Genomic DNA, 21976 nt, shown 5'->3' on the forward strand with positions numbered 1-21976 from the left:
AATTATTTCAATGTTCCCTACTTCCCAGGAATATTTACATTTCAAAAGAATCTTCCTAGTGAATGTATAATGGTGGCATTTCAGAAATTGAGACATCTGGATGGGAAAACAAAATCAGGAATAGCCAGTCTTTCTTAAGGCCACACAACTCACACTACTGAATTGATTGAATATTTTACCTACATATAAGATATGTACATATGTGTGTACCCACATGTACAGATATAGATATATATGTATATATATATATATATATATATATACATCTGTATATATAAACATATTTATATATATGCACATCTTTCACTCTCTCTTTGTATGTGTGTATATATATATATGTGTGTGTGTGTATATATATGTATATATATATATATATATATATATATACATATATATATTTTTTCACAATAGGACACTAGTTGAAAACTGAGAATCTACTTAATTTGTTTATAAATTGGCAGTCAAAATTTCTGTTCTCGTTTTTAATTAATATAATTATTTAATAATACTAGTATACTTTTTCCATTCATGGCCTTTAACCTTTTTAGGTAAGCATGATATAACCTCATTATTCAAAGGAGATCCATATTTTTTATATGTATACAGTATTATTACTATACTACAGTAACTTTGAGGTTGATATGTAATATGTATAATGTCTTCAACTTGAGAACTGAGAAATATTAAATGATATGCTCAATCATATAGTACTTATAGGTTCAGATATAAAGCTTTTTATAGATAAATAACTGAAAATTCAGGTATCTGTTGGATTTGACTAATGTGATCAATGTTTGAATTATCAAACAACTTTATATCCACAATTGAGACTCAAATCATTAGACAAAAAGCTAAATGAAAACTTGCAAAATCAGTTCTGTATACCAGTTCATATAATAGTCCCATAAAAGTCCACAACTCTTGGTCTGAACAAGATTACTTTAAACTTGAATTAAAAGAAGAAAGAACAATGTGTAGATAGACCTTAAAATCAAATTTGAAAGAGAAAAAAAATGACATGGAAAGAAAAACAAAGCTACATGTAAATGTATCTTATAACTATTGACAGGTTAATCTATAAGAATGATTAGAAAATGTGTGTGTGTGTGTGTGTGTGTGTGTGTGTGTGTGCGTGTGTGTTCCCAGAAACAGAGAACATGAATGGTATGAGTGAAAGTTATAGTAGAATAAATTTTAACTTACCAGGACTTCCCAACAATTAGAACCATTGATAAGAAGAAGAAAAATCTAGAGATTATAAGTTTCTCTTCATTTAAATATTGTCAGGAATTTAATAGGGAAAATGTTAAGGGATTCATGTAACAGACCAAAGATATCCCCTCATATTCTGGGATTTCATGATTATTGGTATAAAATCCTATCTTGAACTTCTCTATTAATATTATACATGATGAGTGTCAAACACAAAGTACTTCAAATATCAATTCTCTTTAATTAAATTTCAGTGGTATCACTGAAATGTGGTAGGATGGGTATTAAGATTAGATAGAACAATAGAAGGGCATATTTTATTTGGAAGTAATATTTCTCATGGCAAAATAGAGAAGTAGAATTTTATGTCAAAAAGATGTATACATATATGGAAATTCATAAGTCAGTAAGTGAAAGCAGAGTACAAAACAGATGAAAAGAGAAACAAAAATGATATTCCCGTGGAAATATACTTTAGATTATTTAACCAAGCTAGAAGACATAGCTTGTGCTACCCTTCTAGACATGACAAAAGTGATTAATATTCCAGCAATTCAGCTACATTCTAGGCATCTGAAAATATTTTTATTACACTATAAATTGATAAATATTTGACTTAGTCAATTAATGATTTTATTTTTCCAAAGGTTGAGAAAAAACAACGCCTCCCAAACTGGAATTAAATTTATCTAAATAAAGAATGGGATGGCAGAGAGGACACATATTTCTTTCTGATGTTCTCTTACAACACCCAAACTAATTAGCAAATCCAACCTCTGAATTATTTCTGGACAGCAGAATCAACAAATACTGGGTGTGCAACAAATTACTAGCAGAAGATAATTTTGAAGATCACCAAAAAAGGTCTGTTTCAATCAAGAACAAGAGAGAGGCAGGCAAGCAAAATCAGACTTAGCACAGACACAAGCACAGACCCCCCTGAGGTGGTGCAGACTCCCATGACAGAGAATCTACAGGAAGGAATCTACAGCACCAGTGTTGGTCATTCTGGCCTGGTTCAAGCCAGTAGATCAGCAGAGAAGTTAGAAAACATCCAACACAAACACAAAAGGTAAATAATGAACCCCAAAATGACGGAATCTCATGGACCATACTCACCCAGCACTGGGAATGAGTCAGCACTGACCCAGCACTGCTGTGGCCAATTATATAGAGGAAGCCACTGCTTGTATAGGAAGCTTGGAAAACCTCCCCTGCCCTAAAAGCAGACTTTAACTTTTGTTTTGTTTTGTTTTGTTTTAAATAAGTAAAAAAGTAAAGAGAACTCTGACCATAGACAGTTTTTGTGGTGAAAGAGAACAGATTCAAACCCTGAGGAGAGTAAAAGCAGATTGCTTCCAGCTGAAGCCTCCAATGGTGACATAATCTGGTCCCTATCACACAAGGCTCTCCTAGAAGAAATTTAAAAATCATCTTAAAAGAGAGCTAGAAGGAAAAAATGGGAAAAGAAATGAAAACTTTTCAAGAGGATTTGGAAAAGGCATATAACTCATTAAAAGATAGCTGTGATAGAATGAAAAAAGAAAACAACTCGCTGAAAAACAGAATTTGTGAAATGGAAAAAGAAAATAACTGCTTAAAAGAGAATTGGTGAAATGGAAAAAAAAATTCCATAGGAAATAAAAACAACTTATTTAAAAATTCAATTGGACAAATACAAAAAGAAGTTTAAAAAAGTAAATGAAGAAAATAATTCACTAAAATTTATAACTGAACAAATGGAAATGAATGACTCAATGAGACAATAAGAATCAGTCAAGGAAAACCAAAAAAATGAAAAAAATAGAAAAAATGTAAAATACCTCATTGGGAAAACAACTGACCTAGAAAATAGATCTAAGAGAGACAATATAAGGATTATTGGACTCTCTGAAAACCATGATGAAAAAAAGAGCCGACACTATTTTTCTGGAAATCATCAAGATTTCCAGATGTCACAGAATCAGAAGGTAAAATAACCATTGAAAGAATTCACCAAACACCTCCTATAAAGAGAGGTTTATTAAAACCCCAAGGAATATCATGGCTAAATTTCAGAATTATATCCGACCAAGGGGGAAATATTATAAGCAGCCAGAAAAAAAAAATTCAAATACTGAGGAGCCACAATAAGTAAAACTGAAAACTTAGCAGCTTCCACTTTAAAGGATTGAAGGGCCTGGAATCGGATATTCCAAAAGGCAAAGGAACTTGGAATGTAGCCAAAAATAAATTACCCTGCTAAACTGAGCATATTCTTTCAGGAAAGAAGATGGAAATTTAATGAAACTAGTGATTTCCATTTATTTCTGATGAAAAGACCAGAGCCAAACAAAAAATTTGAGCCCCAAATATAAAACTGAAGAGAAGCATAAAAAGGTAAAAAGAAAAAAAAAAAAAAAAACCTTTGAGAATTGTATTTATGTTATGGGTATACATAGAGAGTGCATGTAATCTGATTTTTACTGTTATAATACAAATATTTTACTGTTATAGAAAACAAACTAGAAGTGGAAAGGGAATTGTACCAGAAAAAAAGGGAAAGGGGAGGTAAAATGAGGGATATTATATCTCAAAAAGAGGCAAAGAAAATCTATTATAATTATAATATAAAAGAAGAGAGAGTGATCAACATTGTGGGAATTTTACTCTCATAAGATTTGGTTCAAAGAAAGAATATTAGATATATTTGGTTTCACTGAGAAACTTTTCTCACCTTATAGAAAAGTGGATGTGGAAATGGGAAAAGGGAAGCAAGAGGCTAAATAGAAGGATAAACAAATAGTAGGAGAAAGGTATAAGAAAAGGGGAGGATCTCTAAAAGGGGAGGACTATTTGAGGCAAGTAGTGTTCATAAGGAAAAATACTGGGGAGGAGGGCAAAAGGAAAAGGAAAAAAAAAAATCAGTGCAATATAATAGTGGGAGATCTCAACCTTGCTCTCTCAGAACTAGATAAATCAAACCATAAAATAAATAAGAAAAAAGTTAAAGAGATAAATAGAATACTAGAAAAACTAGATATGGTAGATATTTGGAGAAAATTGAATGGAGACAGAGAGGAGTACACATTCTTCTCATCAGGTCATGGAACCTATACAAAAATTGACCATGTGTTAAGACATAAAGACCTCAAAATCAGCCAGAAATAGTAAATGGATTTTTTTCAGATCATGATGCAATAAAAATTATATTCAATAAAAGGCCAGGAGAAAATAGACCAAAAAGTAATTGGGAACTAAATAATCTCATCCTAAAGCATGAATGGGTGAAACAGCAAATCATAGACACAATTAATAATTTTATCCAAGAGAATGAGAATAATGAAACAACATACCAAATTTGTGGGATACAGCCAAAGTATGTAATGATGGGAAATTTCATATCTCTAGATGTTTACTTGCATAAAATAGAGAAAGAGAAGATCAATGAATAGGGCTTGAAACTAAAAAAGCTATAGAAAAACAAATTTAAAAGCCCCAATCAAATACCAAACTTGAAATTCTAAACATAAAAGGAGAGATCAATAAAATTGAAAGTAAAAACACAAATTAATGAATAAAAGTAAGAGTTGGTTTTATGAAAAAAATCAGCAAAATAGATAAACCTTTAGCTAATTTGATTAGAAAAAGGAAAGAGGAAAATAAAATTGTTAGTTTCAAAAATGAAAAGACAAAACTTTCCATCAATAAAGAGGAAATTAGAGCAATAATTAGGAGTTACTTTGCTGAACTTTATGCCAATAAATTTGACAACCTAAGTGAAATGGAGGAATACCTACAAAAATATAGATTGCCTAGATTAACAGAAGAGGAAACAAATTACTTAAATAGTCCCATTTTAGAAAAAGAAATAGAGCAAGTTATTGATCAACTCCCTAAGAAAAAATTCCCTAAACCAGGTGGATTTACATTTGAATTTTAGTAAACATTTAAAGAACAATTAACTCCAATACTATATAAACTATTTGAAAAAACAGGAAATGAAGGGCTCCTATCAAATTCCCTTTATGACACAGATATGGTACTGATATCTAAACCAGGTAGGACAAAAACAGAGAAAGAAAATTATAGATCAATCTCCCTAATGAATATTGATGCAAAAATCTTAAATAAAATATTAGCAAAGAAATTACAGAAAATCATCCCCAGGATAATATACCACAACCAAGTAGGATTTATTATCAGGAATGCAGGGCTGGATCAATATTAGGAAAACTATTAGCATAATTGACTATATCAACAACCAAATTAACAAAAACCATATGATTATCTTAAGAAAAAGCATTTGATCAAATTCAACATCTATTCCTATTAAAAACACCAGAGAGTATAGGAATAAATGGGCTCTTCCTTAAAACAGTCAGTAGCATCTATTTAAAACCTTCAGCAAGCATCATTTGTAATGGGGATAAATGGGGATAAACTGGAACTATTCTCAATAAGATTAGAGGGGTCAAACAAGGTTGCCCACTATCACCAGTACTATTCAATATTGTATTAGAAATGCTAGCTTTGGCAATAAGAGATGAAAAGGAGATTAAAGGAATTAGAGTAGGTAATGAGAAAACCAAATTATCACTCTTTGCAGATGATATGATGGTATACTTAGAGAAACCTAGAGAATCAACTAAAAAACTATTAGAAGTAATCCACAACTTCAACAAATTTGCAGGATACAAAATAAATCCACTTAAATCATCATCATTTTTATACATCACTAACAAAATCCAACAGCAAGAGATACAAAAAAAAAAATTCTATTTAAATTGTCAATAGGATAAAATATTTGGGAATCTAGCAGCCATATCTATATGAGCAAAATTCAAAACGCTTTCCACACAAAGTCAGATCTAAACAATTAGAAAAATATCAAGTGCTCTTGGATAGGTCAAGGGAATATAATAAAGATGATAATACTATCTAACTAACCTATTTAATGCTATACTAACCAAACTCTCAAGAAACTATTTTACTGACCTAGAAAAAATAACGACAAAATTCATTGGGAAGAACAAAAGGTCAAGAATTTCAAGGGAATTATTGAAAAGAAAAGCAAATGAAGATGGCCTAGCAATACCAGATCTAAAACTGTATTCTAAAGCAATGGTCATTAAAACCATTTAGTACTGGCTAAAAAAATAGAGCAGTTGATCAGCAGAATAGGTTAGGTTCACAGAACAAAAAAGTCAATGACTATAGCAATCTGGTATATGACAAACCCAAAGACCCCACCTTTTTGGATAAGAATTCACTATTTGACAAAAACTGCTAGGAAAATTAGAAACTGAAACTAGTATGGCAGAAAGTAGGTGTAGACACACACCTAACATCATATATCAAGATAAGGTCAAAATGGGTTCATGATCTGGACATAAAGAATGATATTATAAATTACAAGAACATATCAAATCTGTGGAGGGGGAAGGAATTTATGACCAAAGAACTGGAGATCATTACTGATCACAAAGTAGATAATTTTGATTATATTAAGTTAAAAGATATTTTGTACAAACAAAACTAATGCAGAAAAGATTAGAAGGGAAACAATAAACTGGGAAAACATTTTTACATTCAAAGGTTCTGATAAAGGTCTAATTTCTAAACTATATAGAGAATTGATTCATTTTTATAATAGTTCAAGCCATTCTCCAATTGATAAATGGTCAAAGGATATGAACAGACAATTTTCAGATGAAGAAATTGAAACTATTTGTAGTCATATGAAAAGGTGCTTCAAATCACTATTGATCAGAGAAATGCAAATTAAGACAACTCTGAGATATCACTACACACCAGTCAGATTGGCTAAGATGATAGGAAATGATAAAAAACAATGTTGGAGGGGATGGTGGGAAAAGTGGGACACTGACACATTGTTGGTGGAACTCTGAACAGATCCAACCATTCTGGAGGGCAATTAGGAACTAAGCTCAAAAAGTTATCAAATTGTGCATACCCTTTGATGCAGTTATGGGTTATGAATGTTATGATATATTATTGTCTTGTAAGAAATGACCAGCAGGATGATTTCTTTTTTTTCTTTTTCTTCCTTCTTGATCTTATTTTTCTTGTCCAGCAAGATAACTGTATAAATATATATACATATATTGGATTTAACAATTATTTTACCATATTTAACTTGTATTGGATTACCTGCCAACTAAGGGAGGAAGTGAGGGAAAGAAGGGGAAAATTTGTAACAAAAGGTTTTGCAAGGATCAATGTCAAAAAATTACCCATGCATATGTTTTGTAAATAAAAATTTTAATAATATAATTAATAAATAAATAATGGAATAAAAAAAGAAAGAATGAATATGCAAAGAACAAGAAATGTGATTTTTGGAAAACAAGTCCCCATTATCATCTTAGGGTGGCCAAGGAAAGAATACTTGGGTATAAGTAGACATACACCTTGTACTTTAGAAAGACTCTTTTCAGAAAAGGAACAGATACCATCCATTAATTAGAAATTTTATACAAGCAATGTAATTCAATAAAATTGGGAAACTCTTAGAATTAGTAATGTTGATGACAATCACTAATAAGTCCAAGTGATAAAGCATCTAAAAAAGAAACAATTTATCCATAATAGGAAAGTATTATTATTATTTTAATGAGCTATAATTTTGGAAGAATACCTAAACAAAGGTATATTAGAAAGAGTAGCATAAGCATGTAAAAACAATTTTATTGAGACTAAATATTAAGATTGAAAATGAACTTTCAAAAATCTGTGCTCAAAGCAAGTATTTTTGACAAACTCACTGTTTGAAGCTGATGTATATTTTTGAATAACAAAAAGAATTTACTTCTGGGTGCTTTTTGTTATTATTATTTTGATGAATCCAAGTCTCTGAAACCAGACAAATTACATCACAAGATACTGAAATAACTTCTAAATGTGATTGAGTAGTCTTTTCTGTAAGTCCTAGAAATTGTAGAAAATAGGAGATGTGCCAGAAGATGAAATGTACTGATGTCTTGATTTTCAAAAAGAGGTGGGGTATATATTTTCTGGAAGTTATACTCTAGTGAGCTTGACAATTACTTGGAAATTTAAAGGATAGTGGTGTTTTTTTTTTTTTTGTTGTTGTTAAGATTTATGGACACTTAGAAAAGAATAAAGTGTTTTCACAAATTTCATAAGAACAAATCATGTTAAAAACTAAACAGATTTTCTTCTATTATAGAATCTCACCTGGGTTTAATGTAATAGCTTTCTTTTTGCTCTCTTCTAATATACTTTTCTCTCAGATTATGGATATTTCTTTCTTATGCCCAATTTGACCATACTGTGGACTCCTATTCAAAACCCCTCAATGAATCCTGATTTCTAGAAAAGAGATGAAATGTTTCATAAACCCTTCATTTAATAAGAAAACTTAAGTTTTTAACATGAATCTATTATGTATAAGTCTTAAAGAAATGAAGGACATCAACAGATAAAGACTAGATGGAAGAAGGGTAGTCTATTCCATTTATTGAATTAAACAAAGACCCAGAGTCAGAAAAAGGTGAGAATAAAAGAGAACAGAGGGCTTGATAACAACAGAAAAGACTTGAAGAAAAGTAATATCTCATACTACTGAATACAAATACTGAAGCCAATTCATGTATATCAGTGGTTTTAATTTGTTTGTTTTTTGCTTTATTGTTTAGATAATTAGAAGTCACCAAAAATATTTTGATAAAGGAGTTACATGGTCAGAGCTATTCATTAAGAACATTCTCAGGCAAAATGTACAGTATAGATTAGACAAGAGATGATCTGGAAACAAGAAGACTACTGTAGACTATAAAATCGCTAAGATATCTATATCCAATTCCCAGTCTCATTATTGGATCATGTTTGTAGACCTTGGCTCTATCTGTTCTCAAGGTTCTAGATGCTGGTAACCCTCTGGCTTCCACTGAATGATCAATAATAACTACACCCTAAGTCTCTGAGGCTCAATGTTTATATGCTGATAACTTAAAATGAAGATAAATAAAATTATTATCTCTTCTGGGCAAGAACTTTGAGTATCTTCCTCTCCAAAATTGATGTTTTTTGATGGTAAATTAGACCTTCTTTTGTCTCAATACTTGCCTAGGTCTTAATCATTAAATAGGTATTTCTTTAGATAAACTGAACAAAAACCTAATTTACAAAGGCCAACGTCATCTACTATATTCTATACCATTGGCAGTCATTTTGATTTTTGTTTTGCCACTGGACTTTGATAACCGTGGAGGAGAGAGACTGACAAGTTTACCAGCTTTGTCTTACTTAAATCCAATCATTCACAAGTCAAGATAACAGCCTGATCACTATCATTGATCATTCATAAAATGAACTACATAAGGAGATTAATTTTCTAATGCTCAATACATCGATATTTTGGTATATGTACTTTCTCACAATGGTTATGAACTAATAAATTAGTCAGCTTTATGTCTAATATTAGAAAAATATTACTTATTAAGCTGATACAAATATAATTACAAAATATATGCACATAAAAAAGGAAGAAAAAGGGAACAGTATTCAATATACTCAATTCCAAATACATACAGAATACAGGAAAAAATGGGCTCAAGTTTAGAGAACACATAGCAAAAAGGTAATTAAAACTGAAGTGTTTTCCCATTCATGTGGTACTCAAGAAGTTTCCCTTAGGTCTGATATGGTTTCTTTGCTGGGTTCTTTATTGTCCCAGGAAATTAGTGTTAAGAAGCAATAGGAAATCCTCAAACCATCAAACCATTTAAAGTTTACTATGAGCTCCTCTGCTCAAAGGGGAGACTAGGCCTTGCTCAAAGTGAAGGTCCTGTTTTCCCCCACTAGGTGGTTTCTGCTTAGAGAAATGCAGAAAATCCACTTTAACTTCAATTTCTAGAAGTCAATTCCTTTAAAACTTGCTTGATAATTTACAGATGATCCCTGGAGCTTGGTCAAGTTTCCATTGGCTACAGAGCAACTTGGCATTTAAAGCCCTCCTTATTACAATTTCAACCTATTGTTGCAGATTTATTTCACAGAATTTCCCTTTATCTTCTTTAAATTTTTATAAACCATACAATATTGTACTGCCCGGTAAAATCATACATTCTCTCCATCCATTTGCACAGGTTACATAGACATTTTTCCTGAATTAAATGCCACTTCTTCCTTACAAAGGAAAACTGGTAATATTTTATAGACTATTTAATCCCATCATATGTTTATCTATTGGCTTTTGGTTACTATAATTCTGCTTCTTTAGAAATATTATTATTTTGTGATTTACAGATAGCTTTACTGGAAGAATACAGTATTTTTAAAATGGGAAATACTTTTATTTTCTTCCTCTTAAAAATGCTGTTATAAATGATAGTTTCAAGGTTGGAAAATAGGAGAGAGAAGTAAAAATGATATAAAAATAAAAAATATGTCTAAAAAGCTTTTTTTTAAGTTCAACTTTGTATTAAGGATTAATTTGCTTATGAAATTGATTATTATATCATAGATATACAACTGGCATTCTTCATCATTCTATAGGAAATTTTTCAAACTGTTTTGTGACCTACTAAAGCAAACATACACACATATATTTAATGGATAGTAATCACATTGGGTTTTATATTCTCTATAATTTTAAAATATAAGGTGGTGAAAATGTGGTTTGTGGTAGAAAATTGTATCTCTCTTCCCCTGTCATATTTGTATCAAGAGTACTCTCAAAAAGTGCATAGCTCATTCTCATAAAGGCTTTCTTGACATGAGAACATAAGTGTAAGTGTAAGTAACTATTGATTTCTTTTTGTTTGTCTTTTTATCCCTTAACAATATTATCTATGATCTTTTCTAATTACTTGGTTTCCTCTCTTTTAGATATGTGGAAAATCAATCCTTTCTGCTCAAACTGTCACCTCCAGCACAACTTTATTCTATTTGTAAATTGCTTCAGCTGTTTATTTTTTCTTTTTTTTGTTTCTTTTATATTTGTTCTTTATATGGACCTTTGGAAATGATGGTTAGAGTACAATACCTTGTTAAATAAATGCTTACAGATCTATATGCTTTTTTCCTCTGTTTGTTGTCCTTTGAGTTTAATTTACAAGTGGTCTTGGAATTCTCTAGTGTTGGTCAAATGTGAAACACTCAGATATTTATTTTTCTCTCCACTGTTCTCTGCTGCTTTGTCAGACTATACTTTGCTGCTTCATTGGATTTTTGATCATGGTTATGTCCATATTGATTCCAAAGGCATACATGGAAATCCATTTACTGGTTAATTCTCTTTAGGATTCCATTGTATGTGTTTATCAAATATGCTAAGGCATTCTCTAGACCACTGATATCAAACTCAAATAAAAAGAGAGGTCACTAAACTATATATAAAAATCCTTGAGGGTCTGATATTGATTTAGTTTTAAGATGTATTAGTATCTGTTTTATTGTATTATTATGTAATTTACCAAACAATCCCCTATTGCATTTTAATCTGGTTCAGATTGTACTCAGGAATTTAGTGGGTCACATGGCCAGTGGGCAATATGATTTATACCTCTGCACTAGATCACAAAATGTTATGAAGCTATCAGTGCAGATTCATTTATTTGCCCTCACTTTTGGTACTGATTAAATGCTACTATTGATAACACATTTTATAGACATTGAAAATATTGTTTATGCCATTCCTGGTACACATTTTTTTAAAAAATAATGTACTATTGTGTATTTTCTTTAATTATATAACTTTCCATTGCTCATTAATATTAAGTATTAATATTAAATTAAAGTATTAATACTTAAAAATCTACAGCAATTTCTATTTTTTCTCTCCATAAGTATTTACAAGTAAATTTATATTTTTTTTACCAAGGATCAGATATTTGCTCTCTAAAGTAGTTTTTATCCCCTCTTGTTGCATTGTTTTCCTTATTTTGGTTGCTTTACAAATTTTAAATATGATATACAATAAATGTTGATCCCAAATTTTCATTATCCATTGCCCATTTTTTACACCATTGGCTTGTTTGAATAGGTTAAGCTGGAGCTGCAAGTTGCTAATTGCATATTGTTCTTGCCATCGTTACCCTTTTCTTTAACAGTCATGTCACATCATAGATCAAATATACCTTCTCCACAGAGGTTCCCCTGATCTCACAAACTAAAAATGACCTGACCATCTTCAAAATATTCATATTGACATTTTTTCAGGATTTCTCCTTTAATTCTATTATAATATGCTCTGTATCATTCTTATTTCTATATCCCTCCTTGAAAAGTCTCTTGTCTTATCTTGGTGGACAAAACAGTAAGATACTAACTACTTAAGCAAAAAGATTAGTAGAGGTAAAATGATTACACTACACTCATTGTTAAATATAATTAGTGCTTTCTTCCCTACCCCCATATTCATTCATTTGCACCCTCTAGGCGAATATGTTTCTTTTTTTGGGGGGAGGAGGGGGGAATATGTTTCTTAAGTGAAGTGACTGCCTTTTTTCTATTTTCTTCATGGCACCCAACATAGTACCTAGCATGTGGAAAACATTTTATACATACTTATTGATTAATTGGTTGAAGTAAGTGGAAGATCTTTAATACCTCCAGGATGTGCCCTTGGCTCCATCTTGATTAACATTCATAAAGTGGAAAGAAGATAAGGTAAGCTTATTAAATTTCCCAATGATACAAACCTGGGAGGAACAGCTAATACATTGGATCACAGTTAAGGGGAAAAATAAATTTCAGTAAGATACAGCCAAAGACTAAATCTAATAAGATAAACTTTTGTAAGGGTCATTTTAAATCTCTACATAAGTTACAAAATAATCTATTTCACAATACAAGAATACAGAGTAAGGAGAGGTATAGATAAAATAATAGTTCATATGAATAGCATGTTGGGATTTTGGTAATTATATAGACTTGATCGAATCAAGCTGCATTTCAAGAATCAAAATGTCCAGAACCATGATGAAAACCACATTAACTGTATCTGGAATGCTGTATTCAATTGTAATTGACATATTTAAGTAGAAAATTGATAATTCTATGATCAGAACAAACGAAGAACAGTTCAAGAAATTGTGATGTTTGGTTTTGAGGAGAGAAAAACCAGGGGAATGATAATATCTGATTTCAGATTTAAAAAAGAAAAAGAAAAGAAAGAAAAGAACACTCTCATCACAGAAATTAGATTTATTCTTTTTAATTACAGTGGGCAGGTTTGAAGCAATGGACTACAAAAGCATAGGTTTGGATTATGAGTTGTTAGAGAAGAGTTTCTTCCTTTTTTTTTTTTTTCTTTCTGATATCTTTATTTTTCTTCTAATTTTCTTTAGCTTAAAATATATTTTTGTTTCATTAAATATTTTCCAAATACATTTAAACTTTTTGTTAGCATTCTTTTAAAAGTGTTTTGGAGCTCCAATTTCTCCAGTCCAGGATGTATTTTCCTTTTCTATCTTGTTATCCAATCTTATGGGTATTAGGTGCCATCCCAGAGTTGTTTTAATTTATATTTCTCTAATCAATAGTGACAGTGGATTTTTTCATGTGAACATTGATAGCTTTGATTTCTTCTTCTGAAAACTTCTTATTAATATCCTTTATTGAATGAGGAATAGCTCTTATTTTTTTTTTGTAAGTTTGGCTCAAATCCCTATATTTTTGAGAGATAAGGCCTTTATCAGAGAAACTTGCTGTAATTCCCACACACTCCTAATTTTGGCTTCATTGTTTTTGTTTGCACAAAAAAATTTTTTTTTAATTTAATACAATCAAAATAAAAAATAATTACTTTAGGGAATAATTACTAAGAATTATATCTGTCCCTACATGGGGTTGGTCCATGAAATAGTTTGTCCTCGATACTCTTCAAGTAGATCTAGATAACTACTTACCAATTATGTTTCAGAGAAATTTGGAGGAAATATATATATATATATGGATTATATAAGGATGGACAAGAGAACCTGTGAGATTCATTCTTATTTCTAAAAGTCTCATTCCACATCTTATTCTCAATCCCTGGGGAAAATTCTCTTGAAAGACAATTCTAGGATTCAATAAATAGGAGTGATACTTCATTAGATAAGCCCATTTAACATACTCAATAGGCTTCTATTTTATGACAGTTTACATTACTTAGGCTTATAAAAAACCATTAATAGCAGTCTTTGTAAGAAGGAAGCTAAAATTGTGAAGTTACAAATCATTTATTTTCTTTTTTTCCTGCTCTATTGTGTTTTGAAACATACTATACATTTCTATTTCTTGGTTATCAAAAAGATTTACCACTATTCTAAATACAAGCTAGTGATCACACACTTACATAGAAATCATATTTTGCTTAAAAATTTTACAAAATGTTGTTTTTTCTTAATATTTAATATGATAATTTCCAACATTAAATATCAATAAATAGAACATACCTTCTAAAGTATACACCCATAAACCACAAAAACAAAAGAAAAAATACTTTTAAAATTTGATCTCATTAGCCATTTGGTACAATGTGATTGTGATTTGGCAGGAAAACATGAATTACTCATTAGACAGGTGCAAAAATCTTATAACTTAGGAGACTGAGAGTTTCAAGGGTTCCAGGAAGCTGGTATTTGAGAAAAAAGAATAGCCAGAAAAATTATAACATTAATGAATTAATATAAAAGATAAAATATAAAAGAACAATTCTGAATCAATGGATTAAATATTTCCTATTGGCTGCAGTGATTAAAACCAAGGAACAAATTCAAGACCCAGAAAGTGAAGGAAAGATTTGAATATAAAAAACAAACAATAACAACACAAATACAAAAAAAAAAAAAAAAAAAAAAAGAAAATACTATAGTTTGATCTACATTGAGTCTCCATAGTACTCATTGAATGCAGATGGCTCTTTTCAACACAAGTCTACTGGAGTTGCCTTGAATTACCTTATTGTTGAAAAGAGCCCGGACCATGAAAATTTGTCATCATATTATTAAAATTCTTTAAATGCAATAAGCATTTATTACATGATTCTTTGGTTTTAGGAATTATTCTAAGCATTGAAGACATAAAGTAAATGAATAAAAATCTCTCTGGTGTTAAAAGGCTTAAATTTTGGCAGAGAAAGTGAAACATACCAAATATAAGTAAATACAAGAGAAATACAAAATAATTGGGAATGAGAAGGACAAAATCAGGAAAGGCTTTTTGCATGATGTGATACTGAAACTGAGCCACAAAAGATTCTAGAAGTTCCAAGAAGTGAACATGGTAGACATTTGATGCTAGGATAATAACCTATATACAAGGCATAGAGACAACTGTTTCTTTTTTGGTTTTGTTTTTAATGAAAACCAGCATGTACATTTATTTGGTTAGAATATGGATTAAGGGAGGAGAAATGTACAATTAGACTAAATTAATCGTCTTACACCAAATTGTGAAGGATTTCTAATTCTAAAGAGAAGATTTTGCATTTTATCTTATAAGAAATAGAGATTCACTGATTTTTCTTGAAAAGGTAGGTGATGTGATCATATATGTACTTTAGGACTATCTATTATAGAGAGAATGGTTGAAAGATGGAAAGACTAGAAGAATGAGAGATTATTTAAGAGATTGTGAAGTGTGGGTTAGCTCCCTGGAGGACTCAGAATCAGCCAGAGTCATGATAAGCAAAAGTCCTTAGTCTTTAGGGGGAGAAGTGAAGGGGATTGACAAAACTGCCACATGCTCTCCACCCACTGACCTCCCTTCTCCTCATCCTCTTCCAAAGTAACTCTGGCTTGTCTTACTCCACCCCTAATCTCTCCTATGATTATCTGCATACACTAAAAGATTGAGCCAGCACAGAATAGTCAGAAGGGCCATTTTTTCAAGCATATGCTAATAGAGTATTGTCCAATGGGTAATTAGCCTTAACTACTCTGTTGCCTGATTCCAGTGCACTTATTTAGAGTTTCAGCCCTTTATAAGAGATTATTGAAGGAACTGGAGAGATGAAGGTATCCCAAGCTATGGAGAAGTTGTGAGAGGTCTCCTATCTCCATGTGAAAAAAGTTGAGATAGTTGCCAAGATTTATCAGCTGAAGACATAAAGAGGTTCAATGAGGGTGTAAAGCTGAAGATGATCCCAAGGTTGCAAACCTGATTGTCTCAAAGAACAATCCTCACCAAAATAGTTAGATTAGGAGTAGAGATGTGTTTAGAAGGAAAGAATAAGATGATTTCCAGAGGAGGATAGATATCTAGCAAGTAACTGGGTATACAAGCCTAGAGTATAGGAAAGAGATCTAGGTTGGATATATGACTTTGACAGCCTTCTATAGAGAAATCACAACTAGAATCTCAAGAGACAATGCATTCTCTATTAAAAAGATCATATCTGAATGGATGAGAAAATGAATGTTTGATATTTGAATTTCCATCTTGATCATCTTTCCCTTAGAAAATAAAAACAGGCTACTAGCTGTTCCCTATCTTCATTTTCCATGATGAAAAGAAAGGAAACTGGAGAGATTCAATAGACAGTTTCATCTATGAATTTATTTTTTTAAATTTCATAATTTTTTCTTGTTTTTTCTTTTTGTCTATTCTTTTTGAAATATTTATTTATTTAAAACTAAATTCAAAATAAAAAAAAAGCATAAAAGAAGACAGAAAAAAAGAAAAAGAAACATTGTAATGTGCCCAGCAGAACATCAGAGAGGATTCAAAATATATACGAATAAATTTCCATTTCAAGCAGGCTATAGTTAAGCACAAATATATTTACAAATATACATTACATATATATATATATATATATACATACAATATATATAATATATAACTGTATAAATGTATATTATATATATATGTACACACACTTATATGTGTATATACATATCCACTCCCATACTTACATATATACATACATCTATATATATACATGCACGTGTATGTGCACATACACATGCATTTACACATATATACACATGTAAAACTATTAACATGGTTAAAATGTAATGTAGATATTCTCTTGATTAAATCTTTAAGTTTGACTTTGACATCAGTGACTAATGTCTTTTTTTTTCCTCAAATTCTTTGCTTAAGTCCTTGTCATTGTCTTTGGGTATATCTCTTATTGTCTTTCCCTTCTAACTTCTACTTTAGTTCTACTTAAGGTGCCTTACCTTACCTTGCCTCTCCTACTCATGGATCTTTCCCTTATCTTTTCCCCCATTTTTCCCTCCCTCTTTATACCTTTACCATTCATCTACATACCTTGTCCCACTGCCATGAATCTACATTCATTCTATATTTCACCTTATCCCATTCTCTCTCCCTTTATTTCTTTATACAATTTGGAGAGTATCATAACCTTCATGATATATATGTGAATGTATTTGTATGTGTGTTTGTATATACACACCTTACTATTTTTTTTACCTTTTCCTAGACAATTTTGCTTTTTAGAGTCAAATTATATTCAACTCTGCCCCTATTTTTCTTTTGAAGTACCCAATTACTAATATCAATCTTAGACATATTTATATGTATGAAACATAACCATTTGATCATTGTTGGGCCCCTTGAAATTAATGTTTGATATTGGCTCTACTATGTTAAATTTTCTGTTGATTTTGGGGTTTTTTGAGACAAAGTCCTGAAAATTGCAAATTCTTGAATGTTCATTGTTGTTCTACAATTTTGTTCTTAGTTTTGTTGGATATGGAATTTTTGGCCACAGGCCTAGTTCTTTTCATTTTCTATATATAATATTCAAGAACCTGCAATTTTTTATTGTAGCTGCTGATTAAATCCTGGATAATTCTAATTGTAGATTCTATATATTTGCATTTTTTTTTGTTTATCTTGATGTGTTTTTTAGAAATTTTTTCATTGATCTGGAGACTTTGAAATTTAGTTATAATGTTCTAATGTGTTTTTCTTGGTAGGATCACTATGAGGTGGTAATTGGTGGATGTTTTTCTATTTCTACTTTCCCTTGTATTCTATTACTGCAGGACAATTTTCTCATTATTTTTTGTATTATTGTGTCAAAGCTCCTTTTCTGCTCATAGATCCAATCAATCTTCCCAGATCTAGATATCCTACTACCCACATGGTCTGGAAAGTGAAAGTTCCTGTGGCCATGACTGAGGCTCCATCTGAACCCAATGAGCCCAATGACTCCCTACTTTCTATCTCTGTGGAACTAACCTGGAAGTGTTTACAATTCACACTGGTTAAATCCCAATCCAGGGGATTTTTTTGTTTTGTTTTGTTTTCTTTTGTTTTCTCAGGTTGTTCCAGGAGGACCCATATTCTGTCTTTTGCTCCCAAGTCATCCTTCAAACTAAGGCACAATTTTGTTTTCTTTGTTGGGAAAATCTGGAGAGTTTAGAATTTTCTGACTTATTCTGACATCTTCACAGAATTTTACTCTTATGAATTTATTTTTTTCCTCTGATATCCAAAATAATTGCAGAACTTCTAAAAGTTTTAGAAACTATTTCATCCTACATATTCTCCTCTCCCCCCAAATAGCAAGGCCATTTTATTCAATATCCAATTAATGCTATTAGTGGATTTGGTATTATGTATATCTGCCTTAATTTAAGGTATATACAGTATATTAGGAAATAGGGATTCCTATCCATTTTGACAACTATAGAAAAGATATTTCTTTGCTGAAGTCCTACTTCAATTCCTCATCCAAGTGTGAAGATGGCATTGGGTTCTCAAAAACTGCATCAGCAGAGTAAACTCTAACATATGTAACCAAGTCATAAAAGCTTTGAATTAATGTATCATTATAGTTTGTCTGTTTGTTTATTGAGGAATAATATAATTTAACTTCATAGAGGCAGGTGATCAGGTTGCTCAGACACTGATATATTTGGGATCACAGAAAGTTTTAAAGATTATATACTGAATTATAGAAAAGTTACCAACTATCAATGCAAGGTATACTAAAAGCCATGAAATCAAAGAGCTAAGAGTCACCAAATGTACATCAAACAACCAGAAGATACTTATATGCTCAGCCCTCAAAGAGGTATCTAGTGAATAAAAGATAGTTTCTTCCCCATAAATAAATTACTAAGAGTAAAATGGGAGGGAAAAAATAAAATAAACATCATATTCAAATTAATAAAATTCATTTTCTATGTGGGATAGAAAGGAAAGATGTGATGATAGTTTAAAGAAATAGATTAAGTCAAGGGAAATTTGCTTGAATTGAATCTTTAGTTTAAGTCATTAGATCATTAAGATAGAAAATAAAAGATGGAAGGTAAATAGAGGGAACAATGCACACATGTTTAGATAGTGTCATCACCATAGTTTTTTTGTCCTAGAAGTATGATTTTATTTGTATATATATCTTCCAGTTAGGAAACTTGTTTCTTCTAGCACATCTCCAATTGCTCTGCAGTTTGAAGCTTAGAGTTGTTCTATATAATACATTGTACATAGGAGCATGAGTGTAAGAAATATGAAATGCAACTGCTGTCATTATGGCACCTACAATCCAGTTGAGGAAACAGAACCAATAGGATAAATGATAAATATAAATGATAATTCATATGTCTATTAGGCTTAAAATTACAAAAGACTTTTCCCACAAATTTCATGTCAAGTAGTGAGTGAAAAGTATCTTTAACATCATTTAACAGGAAAAGAAAATGAAGCTCATGAAAAATTGACTTATCTGGATATCAAATTGGTAAAGGATATTTTCTCAGGTTTTCTTATTATCTTACTTTTAATTTTATTTTTTAATTAATTAATTTATTTTAATATACATTGCTTTATGAATCATGTTGGGAGAGAAAAATCATATCAAATGAGAAAAACCATGTGAGGAAAACAAAAACAGAAAAAAGAAGTGAACAAAAGTATGTGTTAATTTACATTCAATCTTATTTTATAACTCTACCAACAATGCATTAGTGTCCCAGTTTTCCCATATCCCCTCCACATTTATCATTATCTTTTCCTGTCATCTTAGCCAATTTGAGAGGTATGAGGTAGTACTCAGAGTTGTTTTAATTTGCATTTCTCTAATCAATAGTGATTTAGAACATTTTTATATGACTATAAATGGCTTTAATTTTATCATCTGAAAAGTGTCTGTTCATATCCTTTGACCATTTATCAGTTGGGGAATGACTTTTATTCTTGTAAATTTGACAGTTCTTTATATATTTTAGAAAAGAGAGCTTTATCAGAAACACTGTAAAAAAAATTCCTAGCTTTGTATACACTTTTAATCTTATTTCTGTTAGTTGTCTTGTACAAAAACTTTTTAATTTAATATAATCAAAGAAATCTATTTTGTCTTTCAAATTGTTCCCTAGTTCTTCTTAAATCATAATTTTCTCCCTTCTCCAAAACTTTGATAGGTAAATTATCTCTTGCTCTCCTAATTTGCTTATGGTATCATCATTTATGCCCAAATCATATACCTATTTTGATCTTATTTTGATATGTGGTGTGAGATATAAGTCTATGCCGACCTGATTTTTTTTTCAGCTTTCCCAGAAATTTTTATCAAATAGTGAGCTCTTATTCCAGAAGCTGGAGTTTAGAAGTTTATCAAATACAAGATTACTATAGGCCTTCATTGTTGTGTCATATGTATCTAGTGCACAAATCTATCACCTTATTTCTTAGCCAGTAACAATTGGTTTTTATGATTGCTGCTTTATAGTATAATTTTAGGTTTGGTACTGCTAAGCCACCATCCTTTGTATTATTTTTTCATTAATTCCCTTGTTATTCTTGATCTTTTGTTCTTCTGTTATACCACAGTTCCTTTTTAATGTCCTGTCCTAGTTTCTTCAATTGTCCTATTTGGTTTTTCTGCCTCAGATTATAAAATTTCTCTCTTAATGTTTGATGAGATAAAGGTTTTATATCTTTAGGCTCTAATCATTCCTTCTTAATGTTTGACAGGATAAAGGTCTATCCATTTTAGACATCATTAGAATATCAGTTACCTCTCCAGTACCTCCCTCCATTGTTTCATCCTAGGTGCTTCTCCCTATTAGGTTATCCCCATCCAGTTGCCTCCCCCATTATGTCATTGTTTTTTTACCCTATAAAAATCTTGCTGTCCCAATACTCAGTGCTGGATTCTTTGAGATGATAGTTAGTCTCATCCAGCCCTGGGACCAACCATGAATCCATTTGGTCCCAGTATCTCTCTCCATTTAATGAACTATTAAATTGTTCTCTAATGTCTGTCTTGCTCAGTTTCTCCGGCATTACATTTTGGAGCTCCCCAGCGAGATATCAGAAACTGAGAACAGGACTAGGGGTTAGAGACATTTCAAGTCTCCACTTTGGGCCTGGTTTTCTTTTCCTCAAGAGGCTCCAGGAAGAGAGCAGTTCACCAGCTAGGGCCACACCCAACAATGGATACTTTCCATTAGGCCAGGGGAGAGTAAGACACAATGTTAGCACCTGGATTCTCAGAATTTAAAAAAAGAGTGAAAATACTCTGTTGTGATCCACTCTCAGTTCCTATAATCCTCTGTCTGGATGTAGATAGCTCTCTTCATCACAAGACCATGGGAACTGAATCATCTCATTGTTGAGAACAGCCACATCCATCAGAATTGATCATTGTACAATCTTGATGTTGCCATGCATAATGATCTCCTGGTTCTGCTCATTTCACTCAGCATCAGTTCATGTAAATCTCTCCAGGCCTCTCTGAATCCTCCTGGTCATTTCTTACAAAACAATAATGTTCCATAACATTCATGTACCGTAACTTATTCAACCATTCTCCATATAAAATAAC

Source organism: Sarcophilus harrisii, chromosome 6 (assembly GCF_902635505.1).
Source record: "Sarcophilus harrisii chromosome 6, mSarHar1.11, whole genome shotgun sequence".
NCBI lineage: Eukaryota > Metazoa > Chordata > Mammalia > Dasyuromorphia > Dasyuridae > Sarcophilus > Sarcophilus harrisii.